The 18,517-nt window shown below is 45.1% G+C and overlaps 1 pseudogene; it reads left to right on the top strand.

Annotated features, from left to right (window-relative positions):
• LOC112406677 (glutathione peroxidase 1-like) overlaps window positions 1-8,081 on the top strand; it is a 22,495-nt pseudogene extending 14,414 nt beyond the window's left edge.
• The last annotated feature ends 10,436 nt before the right edge of the window (window positions 8,082-18,517 follow it).

Here is an 18,517-nt window from a genome sequence, read left to right as displayed (position 1 = left end):
AAAAAAAAAAAAAAAAAAAAAAACACACGTGACCAGCACACTAAGGACGATAAAGCTGTTAGGTACTGTAACCAAGGAAGGTATGATGGGAGAAGAGGGGTCCAGCATGGGGTCAGGGGGACTTTGGGGAGGCGTTAACCTTTGAGTGATCCTTGCTGGATGAGTGGGGATTTTCCCATGGAAGATGTTGGGCACGGAGACATTGAGTTTGGACATGTACGCTGCTCCGTGTGGGGAGAGAAGAGTGTGCAAATGAAGGCAGGAGAAAAAAGTATGGTGTTTGGGGAACGACTTGCGGTCTGTGGGGTTGAACCTTAGGATGTGGTAGGAACAGGAGGACAGGAGGCCTAAAGTCAGGGAAGGACCATCCTGTGCTGGGCTTCACTCTGGGCTGGTGGATTCCATTCCGTGTTCGAGGACTATCACTTTGAAAGCGGAGGAGTAAGGGGTTAAGCACGTGGGCTCTGGAGGCAACCAGGCTGGGGTTCAGAGTCCCTGCTCTGATGCCCAGTAGCTGTGTGACCTTGAACAAATTGATGACCCTCTCCAAGCTGCAGTTTCCTCATTTGCAAATTGGTGCTCTTCATGGAATATACCAGAAAGGCTTCTTGGGAGAATTAAATGAGTCCTGTCTTGAAAGCACCTAGCACAGAGTCTGACACCTGTAGTGATAGCTTAATACAAAGTAGATACTATTAGTAATTTGAGTAGCAGTAGGTTAATGGGTCCAAAAGAGATTAAGGACATTTAAGGTGTATCTAAGGATCTCAAGGAGGAGAAAGCTACCACTGCTTCTGGAGAGTAAGCTTAGAAATCTTGTTCCCTGGACCACTTCCATTCCTCATTGCAAATTTCCTGGAAAGTGTGTTTCCAGGTAGCCATGTAAGAGGAAAATAATTAGGAAAGACAGTGAAATAATTTTCACTGAATAGTTTATGTAAAGTACAGGATATAAAACCAAAGGTGTTTGAAAGTTGCTAAGAGAGCAAATCTTTTTTTTTTAACATGTTTATTGGGAGAGCAAATCTTAAAAGTTCTCATCACAAGAAAAAAAAGTCTTGTAACTCTCCGTGGGGACAGATGGTCACTAGACCTATTGTGGTGATCTTTTTTTTTTTTTTTTTGCGGTACGCGGGCCTCTCACTGTTGTGGCCTCTCCCGTTGCGGAGCACAGACTCCGGATGCGCAGGCTCAGCGGCCATGGCTCACGGGTCCAGCCGCTCCGCGGCATGTGGGATCTTCCCGGACCGGGGCACGAACCCGTGTCCCCTGCATCGGCAGGCGGACCCTCAACCACTGCGCCACCAGGGAAGCCCCTGGTGATCATTTTATAATATGTATAAATATCAAATTGTCACATTGTACACCTGAAACTAATATCATGTAATAAATCAATGATGCCTAAATAAAAAAATAAATAATGAGCTCAAAGACAGAGTAAGGAATGTTTAATGTGTCTTGCTTACATGGGTTTGGGCTTCATCACACTAGGGAAACCCAAGATTTGCTTTTTTCTCAACAGAAGAACACACTGGCCTTTGACGCAGATGCATTTAGCTGATTAAATAGTTTACAACATGTGCGGGACTTTTCTCTGTCAGATTGGCGAGCAACAAGAAAAGAAGGCTTATGCATTGGAAAATAGTGGGGGGGGGGCTTTTGTTGAGAGATACTTTTTGGAAGCTGAAATATTAAAATCTAGTCGCTTCTAAGCAAACATGCAGTCTGTGAGATGACAAAACATTCAAGCATATGTTGATTAGTTAGATGACAATGGAATATTTGGCCAATGAATCAAAGTTTTGTTCTACATGATGCCAAACATCTGGATATTTAAAAGCAGCTGTTTGGCAGCCTGTGGAACAAATAGAAGCATCATTGTGCTGCTGTGGCCCTAGATCCCTTTCTGTCTGATCTGCCCCACTGTCCCTAACATACAGTCCCACAAACACGGTTGATAAAGCAGGGCAGATACTAGTTTGGGTCGAGGTCAGGTAGTAAAGTGGATGGAGATAGAATTTTTTCATTGGGACGCAGATCTAAGGAGCAGATGTGAGGCAGATTTATTAGAAAGACTGAACCTCCTAATTGCAACAGTTCAGAAAGCCACGGTGCACCAGTACAAGACAGGAAGCGATATGGAACCCAGGACAAAAGTGATAGCTCCTTGTTTCGCCTTTTGCTGTCGATAGCATGGAGTAGTGCATAGGACCAAAATCTAAAGGAACTGGGCTCTGCTCCTGGCTCTACCGCCCTCTTACACCTAGGACCACATGCCTACTCTCTGAAACTCAACTTTCTTTTTTTTCTTAAGTCTTTATTGAATTTGTTACTATACTGCTTCTGTTTTACGTTTTGGTTTTTTGGCCGCGAGACACGTGGGATCTTAGCTCTCTGACCAGGGATCGAACCCGCACCCCCTGCATTGGAAGGTGAAATATTAACCAGTGGACCACCAGGGAAGTCCCCTCTTTTTTTTTTAATTGGAGTATAGTTGATTTACAATGTTGTGTTAGTTTCAGATGTACAACAAAGTGAATCAGTTATACATATACATATATCTACTCTTTTCTTGGATTTCTTTCCCATATAGGTCATTTCAGAGTATTGAGAACAGTTCCCTGTGTTCCCTGTGTCCTTATTAGTTATCTATTTTATGTATAGTAGTGTGTATATGTCAATCCCAATCTTCCAGTTTATCCCTCCCCCCGCTGCCCTGGTAACCAAAGTTTGTGTTCTACATCTGTGACTCTATATCTGTTTGGTAAATACGTTCATTTGTACCAATTTTTTTAGATTCCACATAAAAGCGATATCATATTTGTCTTTCTGTGTCTGACTTACTTCACTCAGTATGACAATCTCTAGGTCCATCCATGTTGCTGCAAATGACGTTATTTCATTCCTTTTTTTTTTTTTGCGGTACGCGGGCCTCTCACTGTTGTGGCCTCTCCCGTTGCGGAGCACAGGCTCCGGACGCGCAGGCTCAGCGGCCATGGCTCACGGGCCCAGCTGCTCCGCGGTGCGCGGGATCTTCCCGGACCGGGGCACAAACCCGTGTCCCCTGCATCGGCAGGCGGACTCTCAACCACTGTGCCACCAGGGAAGCCCTATTTCATTCCTTTTTATGGCTGTGAAACTCAACTTTCTAACAGGTAAACTAGAGATAGTGATAACTATTTCAAAGAACTGTTGAAAGGCTCAAGTGAAACTACTGACATGCTCCGTAAACAGTAAAGTGGTACAAAATGTAAATTATCAGGAACAGTTTTTTTTCATTCCCACTTTTGATATCACGTAAAACTTACAGTGATTAGCTAAAATGATGGGTAAGAATATTTCAGAGAGTTCCTGGTGGGGACGGGGTGTCCAAAAAGGTATTTGGAGACCCTAATGGAGAAGAGCTTGGGGTTTGGAGAAAAACAGACCTGGGTTTGAGCTCCTGCTTCAGTGTGGTTTAGCTGTGTGTCCTTGGGCAAGTTACTTCTCTGCTCTGGTTTCCTGACTTGGGAAGTGGGGCTTATGATAGTAGCTGCCTCAGGGAGCTGTGGGGACTAAAGGAGATAATGCCGCCAGAGCTCCCTACCTGGCTCAAAGCACACGCACAGGAGTTGCTTGCACCAGGAAGTGTCCCATCACTGAATGGGCTCAGGGAGAGGCTGAACCTCAGTCTCTCCAAGGCATCGATGGTGTGTGAAGAGGTTGAGCAAAACGACTTCTAAATTTCCTTCAATTTCAAAACTTCCCTGAGTTTCTGACATCAAAATACTGAATTGGAGGAAAGCAACAAGAAATGAATTTGATCCTTGGAAAAGATCATTTCACTTACGTGCAGAATGAGAGACTATATATGAATAAACATCGAGCACTACTCCCCAAAGCTCTTTACTGGCACTGAACCCAGCCCATTACTTAGCAAAGCCCAACACAAACAACTCACCAGCTTGTTCGCACTGTCCTGTGCTTTGAAGTGTCAGAATTTCAACTTCTCCCGCTCTTGTTGGGTTGGCCCCAGTACAAGATAAGGGACCAGAGGATCTTGTTGGCAAGTGAAAGAGTGAAAACAGTAACAGCAGTTATCAGGGTAACTGTGCCATTCAACCTAACTTAGCTTGTAATTACTGGCTGCACAGATAAAGTTCTTCGGGGCGGAGCTATCAATGTTTCTTGCTTTGCAAACAAAACACTATTCTTCCCGTTAAACCCATCTTTTAGGAGAGAGAAAGGACAGCCCAGCTTTGGACACTGAGCCCTTGTTGAAAAAATCTGTGCTGTGGAGAGAAAAATTCTCCTTAGCAAATGTATATTTCTCTTTGTCGGAAGTAAAGTGAATTGTGAGGACCTCAATAAACATAAGCTACATTAAAATTTTTTTTTCCTATTTTCTTAAGTGCTTTCACTCATTTGTTTTCAGTGCCCACTATGTACTCAGAACATTGCTAAGCCTTCTGCATGTTGTGGTGGGGATTCTCCACCTGCTGCTCTAGATCCACTTTTCCACCCTTCTCTGGGCCCCCCCAGGAAGCTGAACTTGCGTGGATGCATCCCCCCCAGGCTCCACTGACTTCTGGTGTGTAGCTGAGTTTGATCACTGGGAGGCAACAGCAAGAGTCAGAAACATGAGAGGAGAGAGAGATTAGGTTATCTGTTTCCAGACTCCCATCTCACATCTGCTCCCTGAGTTTCAGCTACTGAAAATCCAGGACCTGCACTGAGTTTTTGGCAGTCTTGGGAGGTCTCACCATCCCTTCTGATTTCTTTTAACCCTGCTTACACCTTTGTAAGTAATCCATTAAATAAGTGACCCTTTAGAGCGTGCCATCTGTTTTTGTTTGTTTCTTTTTTGCTCAGATTCTGACTGACACACATGCTTATTTCCAAAGAACTGTAACCAGAAAAGACATAGCTACTTTGAGGCCAAGGGTGTAAAGAGCCAGTGTGGGTCCTACATTCATCAGGAAGCAAAGACCTCCAAGATGTCAGAGATGTTATTTAGAAGCATCCCAGATCCTTGATCACCCTTGGAGGAAAGCCACCTGCCCCCCTCAGACTGTGACATGAGCAAGAAATAAAATTTTATCAGGTTAAGCCATTGAAATATTGGGGTTCATTTGTTACTGCAGCAGAACCTATGGTATCCTGACTAATCCTCTTATCTAATTTAACCCTTATGACCACCCTGTGAAGTAGATACTAATATTAATCCTCATCTTATAGCAAAGTGCTTAAGGGACTTGCAATAACACCAGAAGCAGCAGAACTGGTGTTTCAGCCAGATCTTTCTGACCCCAAAGCCTAGTACAGTTTTCCCCTAAACTGTACTCTTTTATGTGGGATAGGGAGACTATCTTTTCTCCATATGTAGGAATATGTACTCTCTATCAGTGAATCTTGCAAACGGCACGAGCCCAGCACAGGCCTGCTGGCTGCACAGACAGTACATCCAGCAAATATTGAGGGACCTTTCCTGAAGCTGAAAGGTGAGTAGAGATCTCCTTAATACTCTAGCTCACCTTCCCTGGAAAAGAAGGATATAGGACTTTTTTCCCCTTGCTCTAGGCCTTTAAATTATTCGTATGGAAGTATCACAGTTTTCCATCCTTCTCTGGAACGAAAACTGTAGCTCTTTCTTTGTTGCCCTTATTGAGCATATTTCTTCAGAGAGACTAGGGACCCATTTATAGCTATTTATTTAAAAAATATGATTCTTTATGTGCATAATGCCACTGAATTGTACACTTAAAAATGGTTAAAATGGTGAATTTTATGTTACATACGTTTTACCACAATAGAAAAGATTGTTTTAAAATACGATTCTTCAAATTTTGATTGAAAAAGGTACAGGACTGCATCCTTGCCATGGACGATTTACTTTTGAAAATGCATGTTCAGTGCCTTTCCAGGGTTTCATTATCAGCTGGAGGAAACAGGCTTTGTCACTTGCAGGAAGAAATCATTGACTCTAGGTCAGATCAGTTCCTTGCATTCAACAATAATGACTGTTTTTTCTGTTACTGAGGGAAATTCAGCCACACAGTGACTTCTGAAATTTTGTGCATAGGAAGGAAAAGCCAAAGGGGGGCTTGGTGGCCCAAGCCGGAATTGTGACCTATTGAACTTTTCTGAGGCAATGAGGTCAGAGAATCCTTTTTCCCTTTAAGCTGGATGTGCGAAGCCTCAGCAGTTTGCGTTCTAAGGCTTTGTAGACGATGAACTCGAAAGCTAACGTTCTGATTCAAATGTCCTATGTGTTTCCCATCATCAGTTTGCCTTGGCTTCTTTAGCTGAGTTTTCAATGCATCTGGAGTAGGTCTTAGTGTGTGGAAACCATTCCCTCCTACTTATGTTTTCTTAGACATGAAGGTGCTCCTTGGAAAAGAAGGCAGGAATTTACTTGGAAAAGCCAGCCTTTTTATTTAGAATAGTGTCTGAACCAATACATACTTGCCCAGGGTCCTTAAAAAGCTCGACTTGTAGGGTGAGGTGGGAGTTTGCAGTCCGATTCTCTGTGTGGTGTCCGAAGCCAAAATAGGAAGAGAAGGGGACTAGCCTGAGGTGTCCACCACCTGTTGTTTGCTTCCTGTTAGACCTGACCTCGACTCTTGGTCAGAGTGTCCAACAGACCATGTCAAGAGTGGCCTTATCTCCACTCTGTCCTTAGGGATGACATGTTTTTGAATGGTCACGCATTTCTACAAAGAGGATGAGAACTCCCAATCCAGTCTGAAGCTTTTATTTTAAGGGCTGATGAGCTGCAGAAATTTCCCCCTAACCAGCCCATATCCATTTCCTGCCCTTTTCTGTCCTGCTCTGGTCCTGACGTGCTCTGAAACTACTTAATTTGGAGGCTTGCAGAGCCTTGAGTCACTTTTAATGCTTCAATAGTGACAGGGTTATGGTTTGTGGCAATGACATTTTACTCTGAAAGAGATTATCTAAGCTTTTGTCACCCAGCGGCCTCAGCATCGCCGGGAAGTTGTTAGGAAGCTCAGGCTGCACCCTAACCTCCTCAATTAGCGTCTGCATTTCAACAAGATTCCAGACAATTGGGGTTTTTGATAAGCACTCTTGTAACCCATAGATGACAGAGATCATTGGATACTATTCCATGTGCAGAGCCTAGCTGCAAAAGGATGTTAGGACAGAGGGGCTCTCGAGCCCGCGGCTCTCCCCTTTCCGACACACCCTGGCCACTTGCGCAGCTCAGCGCTCCGTGTCCCCTCTTCTGCGCGCCCGCTGGCCGGTGAGGAAGCCGTGAGCCTGGGCTCCCTGCGGGCCAAGGCGCTGCTCGCTGAGAACGTGGCGTCGCTCGGAGGCAAGACGGTCCCGGACCACACCCAGGTGAATGAACTGCAGCGGCGGCACCTCGGGGGCCCCGGGCCTGGTCGCGCTCGGCTTCCCGAGCAAGCAGTTTGGGCAACAGGTGCGCAGGGCGGAGCGGGGGTGAGAGCGCGACCCGGGTCAGGAGCGCTGGCGCGCCCTGGGCGTGGAGAGGCGGGCCTCTGGCTCGCTTCCCGCCGGCGCTTGTTCCCGGCTGGGGTTCAAGTCCACCCAGGGGTTTTGCAAGAAAGGCAACAGTCCAGTGACTCATGGGCAAACTCCATGTTTGTGGTCAGAAGGCTCCCCTCCCGTCACGGTCCCAGGTCCCAGCTGCTCTTCTCTCCCGCACGAAAATGCCAAGAATGAGGAGATGCTGAAGGGCCTCAGGTACGTCCAACCAGACGGCGGGCTTGAGCTGGATCTCAGGCTCCTGGCCAAGGGCGAGGGGAACGGCGCGCAGGCGCACCGGCTCTTCGCCTCCGCGAGGCGCTAGGCACGCACAGTGAGGACGCCCCTGCCCTCGTGACCGACCACAAGCTCCTCGCCTGGTCTCCAGTGTGCCGCAGCGACGTCGCCTGGGACTTCCAGAAGCTCCTGGTGGGCCCGGACTGTGTGCCGTGCACACGTACAGCCGCCGCTTTCTGACCCTCGACCTCGAGGCTGCCATTGAAGCCCTGCTGCCCCAGGGGCCCCGCTGTGCCTCGGGCGCCCCTCCTACCCCTGCTGCTTGGCAGTCACAGCGCTGCTCTCTGGGGATTTGATCCGTGAAGGTGTTTCCCCTAAACCTGCGTGGAGGAACGCCTGATGTCCAGGAAAATCCCCCGAGATGGGCGCTGGTCCATCCCAGCCTCCTCTTTCCCAGACCACAGCTCCTCACTAATAAAGTGCTGAGTGTCAGGGGAAAAAAAAACAAAATACAGGACAGAGGGTCAACTATGAAGTATTTCAGTGATAGGCTGGTGAAAGCAGAGGAAAATTGGGTTATCTCCCCTTTGATCACGACTTCCTCTCCGGCATCTCATGAAATCCTGTTCGGTTTTCCCTCTTCAGCCCAACTCTAGAGAATCTGGTAGTCATTCACCCTATAAGAAATGGATGGGAAGATACTTTTTCATTCTATCAAAGCCAAACATTCATGAAGTGTCTCTTATGCACCAAAAAGTGCTTTTCAGGAAGAAATGGTGAACTAGAGTGGAAAAAGAGAAGGCTGGTGGGAGAAACTGAGAAATAATTAGGAGATAAATTAGCCAGAATTTAGTTACTGGTGATGTGGTTCTGGGGTGGGAGGCTGGGTTTGAAGGAGGGCGTGGAGATGAGGTGTTTTCTCAATTTTTAGCCCGTGTGGCTGGGATTGAGGTGGTGCCAATACCGAGACAGAGGTGACAGCCAGAGAAGCAGCACATTTAGTGAAGAAGATGAGTTTAGCATTGCCCAGACTGAGCCAGACATCTCATGGGCATTTGGATATATGTGTCTGGAGGAAATTGAATTTCAAAAAAGAAGAACTGGGTTTCCCTGGTGGCTCAGTGGTTGAGCGTCCGCCTGCCGATGCAGGGGACACGGGTTCGTGCCCTGGTCTGGGAAGATCCCACACGCCGCGGAGCAGCTGGGCCGGTGAGCCATGGCCGCTGCGCCTGCGCGCCCGGAGCCTGTGCTTCACAACGGGAGAGGCCACAACAGTGAGAGGCCCGAGTACCGCAAGAAAAAAAAAAAAGAAGAAGAAGAACTAACCAGGAAACATATGATTGACCTGGAGCTACAGAGTGGGGATAAGTGGCTTATTCCTCTAAATTTGAGAATAAAATAAAGGACAACGCCCTCCTGACAACCTGTACGCTTGAGTGGTGGTCAGGTCCACTCTGCACTGTTTTTTCTCCTGGGAACAGGGCCGGGCACTCGGCTTCTTCCCATTTCGCTAGAGCACATCCTCCCTCCACAGCCGCTCTCGAGGCTCCTCACCCCACGCCAGGATGAGGAGTCGGATGTGGCTGCCCCGGACCCCATTCTTTGTAGTTCCTGGACGTGGCACGTAAGCCTTCGGTTTGGGGTTTTTCACACCAATCCCTATAGGAAACGAGAGGAGGAGAAATATCTGAGCAAGAACAAAAATTGGTCTCCTGTGTAGTATTTCTACCAGGAGTAAATAGATTTCCGGAGCCATTCAGCTTGGTACTTTTCCTGGACATCAAAGGTGCCCCTCGGGAATTAAATGGGAAAGGAAACTTATGTTGACTGACTTGACTGAGAGTAAAAACAAAGGGAGTTCTAATAATGAAAATGATGGAATGCATTTTCTTCCCGGATTAATAGGTTGCTCTCTGTGTTTTATTGTTTCTTTTTTCTCTTTCTCTTAGCTTTGTTTTGTTTTCTCCTCTATTCTTATTTGCCCTTCTCTTGGGACCAAATCTTGACTCTTGTACAAAATCTCATGCATGCAGATCGCTGTCTGTGAGGTCCTCGTTGCTCCAGAGAATGAAATCAGAGCCTCCAACTATAGGTATTAACACAAGGCTACGGAACTCAGATAAACGAATTTCAAATGCTGCCCTGTACGTGATGAATAACAATTCCTTGCACTAAACAGGATATAGGATTTATGTGACATTTCGTGCTGAGAAATAGTGTCACTAACCAGGCAAGTGGCTTGTGGTTTCTCCACTTTTCTCTCAAATGATAACTATATTCATTGTCTCCTCTTTTTGACAAGGAAAGAAAAAAAACTGGACCATCAACCTTTTAGCCTTCCTTCGAAGATTTTGTGCAGCATGAAGTAATGCTGGCATTTTTTAAGTGAAATTAAGTAATAAAAACACTAATCTGAATAGTTCCTCTCACTTGGCCATCCTTCACCCGCAGTTACTCGAAGTAGCTCAGGTGAAAGTCATTTCTCCTGATTTACCAGAATAATTGTTGTAAGGTGATCATAGTTTCTTGGAAAGGCTTCTGGGAAAATCCTTTGGATTTTTCAAATCGGAGATAAACATCATCCTTTATATTTGATTGCTAGAGATAACTGGCGGACTTTGCCTAACAGCAAAAATAATCAGTGCGATTTCTTTACACACATTCACTCAATAACATTCCTTGACATCTACGGTGAACACAGATTACGCTTGGTGTGAAGAGATTCCTGCTCTGGGGAAATACATGTTCTTGGCAGGAGATAGATAGGAAGTGATGAAGACAATGTGAGAGTGATGTGATAGAATGATGTAGAAAGGGCCAAGGGAGCGTGGAATAGAGACGTTCTAACTTTGTGGGAAGGAGACAGGATGAATCGGGAAGCGTCATAGTAGAGGTAACATTAAAGCAGGGTCTTGAAGAATCAACAAGAGAAGGTCAGGTAGCATGGGCAAAGGGAGCAGAGTGAGAAGGCCATGGGTTTAAGGTATATGTGTGTTTAGGATATGAGGTGTATGGGAGGGAAGGAAAAGGAGGGCAAGGACCTGATTGTGACTGTCAGGTGGGCTGGGTCAGGAAGTTTAGATGTTATCCTACAGGTAGTGATGAGCTGCTGTAAGAGTTTTAATCAGGTAACTGCTGCTTTCTTTTATTTTCGGAAAAACATCCAGATGCTCTATTTTCACACTCTGGAGCTCTGGCGCTACAGAAATAAACAGAGTAGGATTATACAATTTATAAAATGTTGCTTACTCTTGGGATGTGAATGTCTGGTCCTATCTAGTTCCAGGTCTCCCTTTTTGCTTACGTATGCAAAGAACACCCACATGCTTGCATGTGGATGTACGTATGTGAGCAGGGGTGGGGATGGGGGATGAGGATGATACCCCTGGACACCTACCAGCCAAGAGCACATGCCTACACATCTAACTTCCTCAGTGTCCACCCGCCCTTCTCAACTGGCGTTCCTCCATAACATTAATCCTTAATGCCTTAAGGCATCTGATATATTTTTGATAGATCAACTTCTCTCTTACGTATCTAGAATGGAACTAGCTGTGGACTTGGGAGAACTGAGAAAACAGTCACTCAAATCACTTTCTGTAGGGCTTAGTACTTCACACCCTTCCAGTTAAGAAAACCTGGAGAGGGACTTCTCTGGCGGTCCAGTGGTTGACTCCGTGCTTCCACTGCAGGGGGTCTGGGTTTGATCCCTGGTCAGGGAACTAAGATCCCGCTTGCTGCGTGTCACGGCCAAAAAAAAGAAAGACTGGAGACAGGGAGAAAAGTTAAGATGGTACTGCAGTGGTCCAGGAGTTGGATGTATTGTCTTTGTATGGTTCCCAACAGAAAGATGGGCCCCGTAACACAGTAACAATGTCTGTGCTCTGCAACTATGTTCCCAGCCATAACGGACTGCTTTAAGGGAAGATATCTCACCCAAATACACCAATCAGATTCTCTCACCTGAGAGTTTGAAACTTGGAAAAGAGTCACAGAAATTGGGATCCTGGTCTTCCCTGGTGGCACAGCGGTTGAGCGTCCGCCTGCCGATGCAGGGGACACGGGTTCATGCCCTGGTCCGGGAAGATCCCACATGCCGCGGAGCAGCTGGGCCCGTGAGCCATGGCCACTGGGCCTGCGCGTCCGGAGCCTGTGCTCCACAACGGGAGAGGCCACAGCAGTGAGAGGCCCACGTACCGCAAAAAAAAAAAATTGGGATCCTTTGAGCTGATTCAGGACTGAATCAGCTGATGGCAGAACTCAGGAACAATGCTGTTGAGATCTTTGGTGCTGTCTTGCTTTCTGCCTTCTGGAGGCTTGATTGTTAATTTCTTTCTAAATTTCAATTTTAATATATTTATTTCATCACAAACATTAAAATGAAAAAAATAAATTACAAAGTAAATCCTCGCCCTGAGGCAGGAGATAGATGGGCCCCAGGCTGGACAGTTTCTCCCCTGTGGACGAATACTCCAAAACGGCAGGAGAGAGGAGCTGAGCCCTGCCCAGATGAGAGATAAAAGACCACCCATTCCTCCTTCTCAAAGTCAAGGAGACCTCCCCGACCACACATGCGCAGAAAGGCTCCTCAGAGGTCAAAAGGGAGGGGGCGTCACTTCATAGTAAGTTATGTCAACCTACCCATAGGCCTCTTCGCTAGAATCCATCTTGGCTAAGAAGTACACGCCCACACATGGGAGGACCCTGAGAGATACCAAATACAGACTCAGAACCAGGCCAAGCAAGATGATTGGCCAAAGGAAAACCGGAAGAAATGCCCTGTAAAAGTGATTCAAACTACCACGAGGGCGTGACTCTCTCTGAGCCCGCCCATATGTCTATCCGCACGTACTCGTTTCCCTCCTAATAAACACTTTACTTGCTTCACTACTTTCTGTCTCTTTGTGGAAATTCATTTCTACAGAGCTGATGGGCCAGGGCCTTGTCACTGACCACTGGTCTCCTGTCTGGGATTCAGTGCTCTCACTGCCATGGCCCAACTTCCATCTCTGGCCAGGAATCGAAATCCTGCTTCAAGCTGCTGTAGACCAAGTCCTCTCGAGAACACCCCCATATATACATTCTGTCCATTATTTATAAAATTAGACTTTATAAAAACATATAGAAGTATATACATATATGGGGGCCATATACTGTTTTATAACCTGGGTCAGAGTTTTTTGGTTTTGCTTTGTTTTGATTTTAATCAAAAAAATATATTGTGGTTGTCTTTCCACGTCAGTTAATACAGAACTTCTTAATGCTTTTTAATGGTTTCATAACATTCCATTACATAGTTAGAGCATAATTTATTGATTGTTAATTTCTTCCTGGGCTTCAATTAGAAGCATTCCTGAAAACTCTGGTAACATTATGCTAAGTAAAAGAAGCCAGTCACAAAAGACCTCATATTATACAGTTCAATTTATATCTAATGTCCAGAATAAGCAAATCTATAGAGACAGGGAATAGATTGCCCTGGGCTGGAGGGAGGAGGGAAGGGTTGTTGGGGAAAACTGGGGAGTGCTTACTAATGAGTTTCTTTCTGGAATGATGAAAATGTTCTAAAATTGACTATGGTGATGGTTGCACGTATCTGTGACTATATTAAAAACCATTGAATTGGTTTACATGGGTGAATTTTATGAAATGTGAATTATATCTCAGTAAAGCTGTTATTTAGAAAATCTGTGAAAGTGGGTAACGAGATGATTTTGTAAACTCCTCAGCAAGTTTGGGGGTTCTGCAGAGACTCTGCTAGGGTTCAAGGCTCAGGCTCACAGGTTGAAGGATCTGGGGTGTGGTAACAGCCACGACACCGCAGTCCCATGAGGCATCTCTAGCGTTGCTTTAGCAGCATTGTAGTGTCCAGTTGTGCTTGTCCTTTGATCCCAGGGCCCCAGATCTCCAGGGAATAGATAGATTCTGGCTCTGAACCTGAGCCCCAGGTGACGTTTCATTTGGCCCTTGACCTCAGCAGCTGGAGCCTAATATTCTTGGTGCAGAAAATGGATCAGTTCACTCTATCTTTGCTGTGACGACCAGGGTAGAGCAACATGGCCATCTGAGGCCAGCACTGTCTGCCATTAATCAGAATAATTCAGAATAACTGAGATAGGGCTCTGTAAGGCCTACACTGTCAGGTTAATGAATGGGAGGAATAAGAACCATGTTTCCAGACCTGGCGAGAGTAGTTGGAAAACTCAGTTATGCCATTCAGACCATGTAATTCACCATTAATATTCCTAAGGAGAGATCTCCAAAATGGAAGGTGCCCACCCCAAAGGGGGCCAATCTACTGGGGTACAACAGCATCATATTAGAATTTCTATGCATTCTTTATTTAATCTTTTTTAAGTTTCTATCTTTTCAAATTAATTATTTATTTTTAATATTTTCGGTTGCGTTGCGTCTTCGTTGCTGCGTGCTGGCTTTCTCTAGTTGCGGCAGGGCTACTCTTCGTTGTGGTGCACGGGCTTCTCATTGCAGAGGCTTCTCTTGTTGCGGAGCTCTAGGTGCGCGGGCTTCAGTAGTTGTGGCGAGCGGGCTCAGTAGTTGTGGTGCACGGGCTTAGTTGCTCTGCAGCATGTGGGATCTTCCCAGACCAGGGCTCGAACCCATGTCCCCTACATTGGCAGGTGGATTCTTAATCGCTGTGCCACCAGGGAAGCCCCTGTTTTTGTTTTTTACTATACTTAATATTTTAGGAAAATTGTACACACATATTACTTATACATGGAGAAATTAATGTAAATGAAGGCGCTCAAAAGCTTACTATTAATGGTTGTAAGCAATTTTTTAAAAAAAACGTTTAGGGACTGCTGCTCTAAAGGATGTTGTGGCTTTCTGCCAGACGGAGGAATAAAGATTGACTTAAATGATACCTTAATTCACATTTGAGACCTAGCCCCCAAAGAAAAACTAGTTCAGAATACCTGTTTGCAAAGATTTATTTTTTAGTATAAATTCATCTTAAAAGAACTCAGATCTCTAGAGTTCAAACTGTCTCCCCACAATGGATGAGAGCAAACCCCACGTGGCTGGCCCTGCTTGGGTTCCTAAGTTCCTAAATTCTTATCGTGAGAAATGCAAACAAATTATGTGCAGTGGAATGCAGTTGGTCATTGCCTTGTGATTCTGTGCATCTGTTTGTAAATTCGTCTCGGCAGTCCTCTTCCTCCTGTCTATGTATGATTATTTGAATTCTTCTCTGAACGGGTTATAACATCTTACTGGTTCTCTCATTGTTGATTGGGTTAAAATCTTTGACACATGTTTATTTTACATTTGAATGAGACATGATTTTACCTTCAAAAAAATTCTTTAACAAGAGTCACCTTTCCTGAGGGATAGGTTTCATCCTGAAATTTGGGACCCTAGAAGCAAGGAAGAAAGCTGAGTAGGCAACCAAAAGTGTCTGCTGTAGAGATGGTCCCGAGAATATCAGGAAAGATGGGATTAATAATGTAGGCAAGGTAAGAGAGAATAACTATTTCCCTATTGAATAACTACGGAAGGAAAAAGTTGCCTATGGATGAAAATACAGAATTCTTATGAGGAGGAGAAAAAGGTCAGAGGAGCTCACACCCTTTTCTGTTAGCTTATAGAGAGCCACAGAGAGCCTTGGCAAAGTACTATAGAGCAGTGTTACTCAAAGTGTGGTTCCCACACTGACAGAAGTGTCACCAGCCCACCCAAGATACCTACAGAAATTTACAGTAAGTATTTAGAAACTCGTAGTGCTTTACTATTGCTGTGAAATGCAAATGTTTGGCCAGTCAAAACTCACTCATCTTACTGAACAGGGCGTGGATCAGTTTGGATGTTGTCAAACTCCTGTCGTGGGCAGGATGCGGTGTGAGCTGGAGGTGCGTCTCATTGGAGAGGTCCCTATTTACCATGCGATATTTTAAGGTTAGTTTGCCAACTGTAATGTGTAAAATGTGTAAAATCTGGGATCCACTTCTTTCCCTGAGAGATAAGTTACAGTTGCTTTCATAGGATAAATTTGTTGAAACTGGGTACTGAAAGGTTAGAGATAACTTTTGAAAGTACAGCATTATTTGCTTATTTTCTTGCTGAAATTCCTTTGAAATCTCTTCTTCCATTCCTATCTATATATCTCTTTGAGATTAGCTTCTCTACTAGGTGTAGAAAACAGAACATAGAAATGCTTTAGATGTACATTGTCCTCTGTGGATGGTGTTATTATTTGCAACTTAGTTAACAAAAAAATAAACAAATACATTTGTCATATTAAAAACTTTAAATATTGATATACATGATATTCATGAAAGTGTGCATAGAAGCATTTACTAATTGATATTTGGGGACAGAATAAAATAATGGAAGAAATTCTTGGAGAGACAAAATTGAGAATCATCACCTGGTTCAACCCACTTGAAGTGGTGTTAGTCATTGAGAAGTTAATTTATGTCCTACTTTCCTTGGATTCTTAACTTCTTTTTTGATTCTGGAAGATGGTTGGGGCTTTATATCCTCTTATTTCAAGGCCCAAAACAGAGGTTTCTTGGACATAACCTCACTATTACCGCTACCTTCCTGGCATTTACTTTGTTTTTTCTTATTTATTTATTTGGCTATGCCAGGTCTTAGTTGTGGCACGCGGGATCTCTGTTGTGGCACGCGGGATCTCTGTTGTGGCATGTGGGATCTAGTTCCCCGACCAGGGATCGAACCTGGGTCCCCTGCATTGGGAGCCCGGAGTCTTACCCACTGGACCATCAGGGAAGTCCCCTGGCATTTACTCTTAAAAGCCTAAAGTATCTTCCTAGGGGGACTGGGGAGGAGTGAATGTCTTTGTGGCAGGAAGTGGTAGAAGCTGTGATAATAGAGTGAGGAGAAGGCTTCTCCCAAGCCTGGAACATGGACAGGGTGAAGCAGTGGTGACCTGAGCCTCCGTCCTTTGCAGCACTGTGAGGGGGTGACCAGGCTTTAAAAGGGTTGGAACACCAATGGTGGGTGGGCACCCTACATAGGGGCTCCCATGCCCGACCAGCACCTTATGCTTGGTTGGCAGAGAAGGATCAGAGTGACCCACCTTCGAAAGGCTTGGACAAAGGATGGAGCGTCAATGCAGCTCTTGGACTAAAGACAGAGGGCCCTTTCTCAGATGTTGGTTGGGGAGAGAGTAGCCTATTCGCAAGACTAAGACTAATTTTTCTGCCTCCCAGATAGGGTCAAGGTCAGAGTAAACTTGGCTTTAGAAAAACAAAAGAATATAATAGTATCTAGTGCACCCAAGGTTGTGGAGTTAAGTTCGTATCTGCTTCATCATCATTAGACAGACGATCACACTAAGTTTTGAGATCAGTGATATAGTGATTTCTCCAAGGTCATGCAACGGCAGAGGCCGTTGGTTTTTTTCTATCACACGGTGACCCTGCTTAAGGTCGGTAGGCTAAGAGAAAACAGATCCAATCACAAAGCCATTTAATAATAATAATACCAACAATACCCCTGTGCTGGGGGTTTACATTTACCATCTAATTTAATTCTCATAACCCTATGATAGCATTACGATCGATCCCCCATCTTACAGAAAACGGAACCTTGGGACTTGAACTAGCTTGCCCAAGGCTGCATATCTAAGAAAGGCTGGACCAGGGTTTAAACCAGGCAGTCTGATTCCAGAGCCTGCACACCTAACCACCACCCTATTCCCGCGGCTTCCCCACCAAACCAGGCTTCAAGGAATGAGGGCAAAAGACTTGCCATCTGTTTTCTATTCAACCAACCTGATTTACTTTAGGCTTGAGGCATTGAAAGTGTGCTAATATGAAATCCTATGCTAGTAGTCTATTTCAGTTAGGGGAAAAGGGGAGTTTTGTATCAATGATGTCCTTTATCTTTAATGTAAAATTCTTTTAGCCTTGCAGTGAACTGTGCCCAGACCCCACTTCTGTCTTTTCACTCTTTACCTCCAGAAAGTTTTCCAGCAGGGCAGGGATTTAAGCAATTGTGACCCGCCAGGAGAGTCTCACAGCTGAGGCACTTTGAAAATAGAACCATATTATTTTATTGTAGGTTTGGCAAATTCTCACAAAGTCAATATATTCCTTGTCCGGTTTCCAACAGCAATGCTTTTTGCCAGTGGTCACCCACGGGCCCCTAGTCCACCTCTGAGTGAGAAATAAAATTCTACGAACAAACCGGCTATGATTTCTCAGAAACCTTCTCTCAGAAATCTAATTCCTCGCGACCACATCACTGAGCAATTTCACGTGGTTGTAATTAAGATCACGTTTCCCATACTTGGCTTTCCGGTCTCTGATAAATGGCATGAGTATTCAAGTTCTAAACTCCCTGGACACACAGCCTGTTTTACTCCTGGTCTCTCACGTTGCTGATCTCTCAGGTAAAGGAGGTGTTGTGAACTGAATGTTTGTGTCCCCTCCAAATTCCTCTGTTGAAATCCTAACCCCCAATGTGAGGGCATTAGGAGGTGGGGTCTTTGGGAAGTGATTAGGTCATGAGGGCTCCACCCTCATGAATGGCATTTGTGCCCTTATAAGAAAAGACCCCAGAAGAGCTCTCTCTCTCTCTTTCTACAAAGTGAGGAGGCAAGGCAAAAGTAGCCATCTGCAACCTGGAAGAAGGTCCTCAGCAGAACCCACCCAACTATGTGTGGCACCCTGATCCCGGATTTCCAGCCTCCAGAGCAGTCAGAAATAAATTTCTGTTGTTTATAAGCCACTCAGGCCATATTCACATTTATGCAAAATATTATGAATATTTATATTTCTCATTTTATTAGAGGACAAAAATACAC

This window comes from Neophocaena asiaeorientalis, unplaced genomic scaffold, assembly GCF_003031525.2.
Source record: "Neophocaena asiaeorientalis asiaeorientalis breed wild unplaced genomic scaffold, Neophocaena_asiaeorientalis_V1.1 scaffold59, whole genome shotgun sequence".
NCBI lineage: Eukaryota > Metazoa > Chordata > Mammalia > Artiodactyla > Phocoenidae > Neophocaena > Neophocaena asiaeorientalis.
Note: the sequence above shows the minus strand (reverse complement) of the source record. Positions and strands in the feature narration are given on the sequence as shown.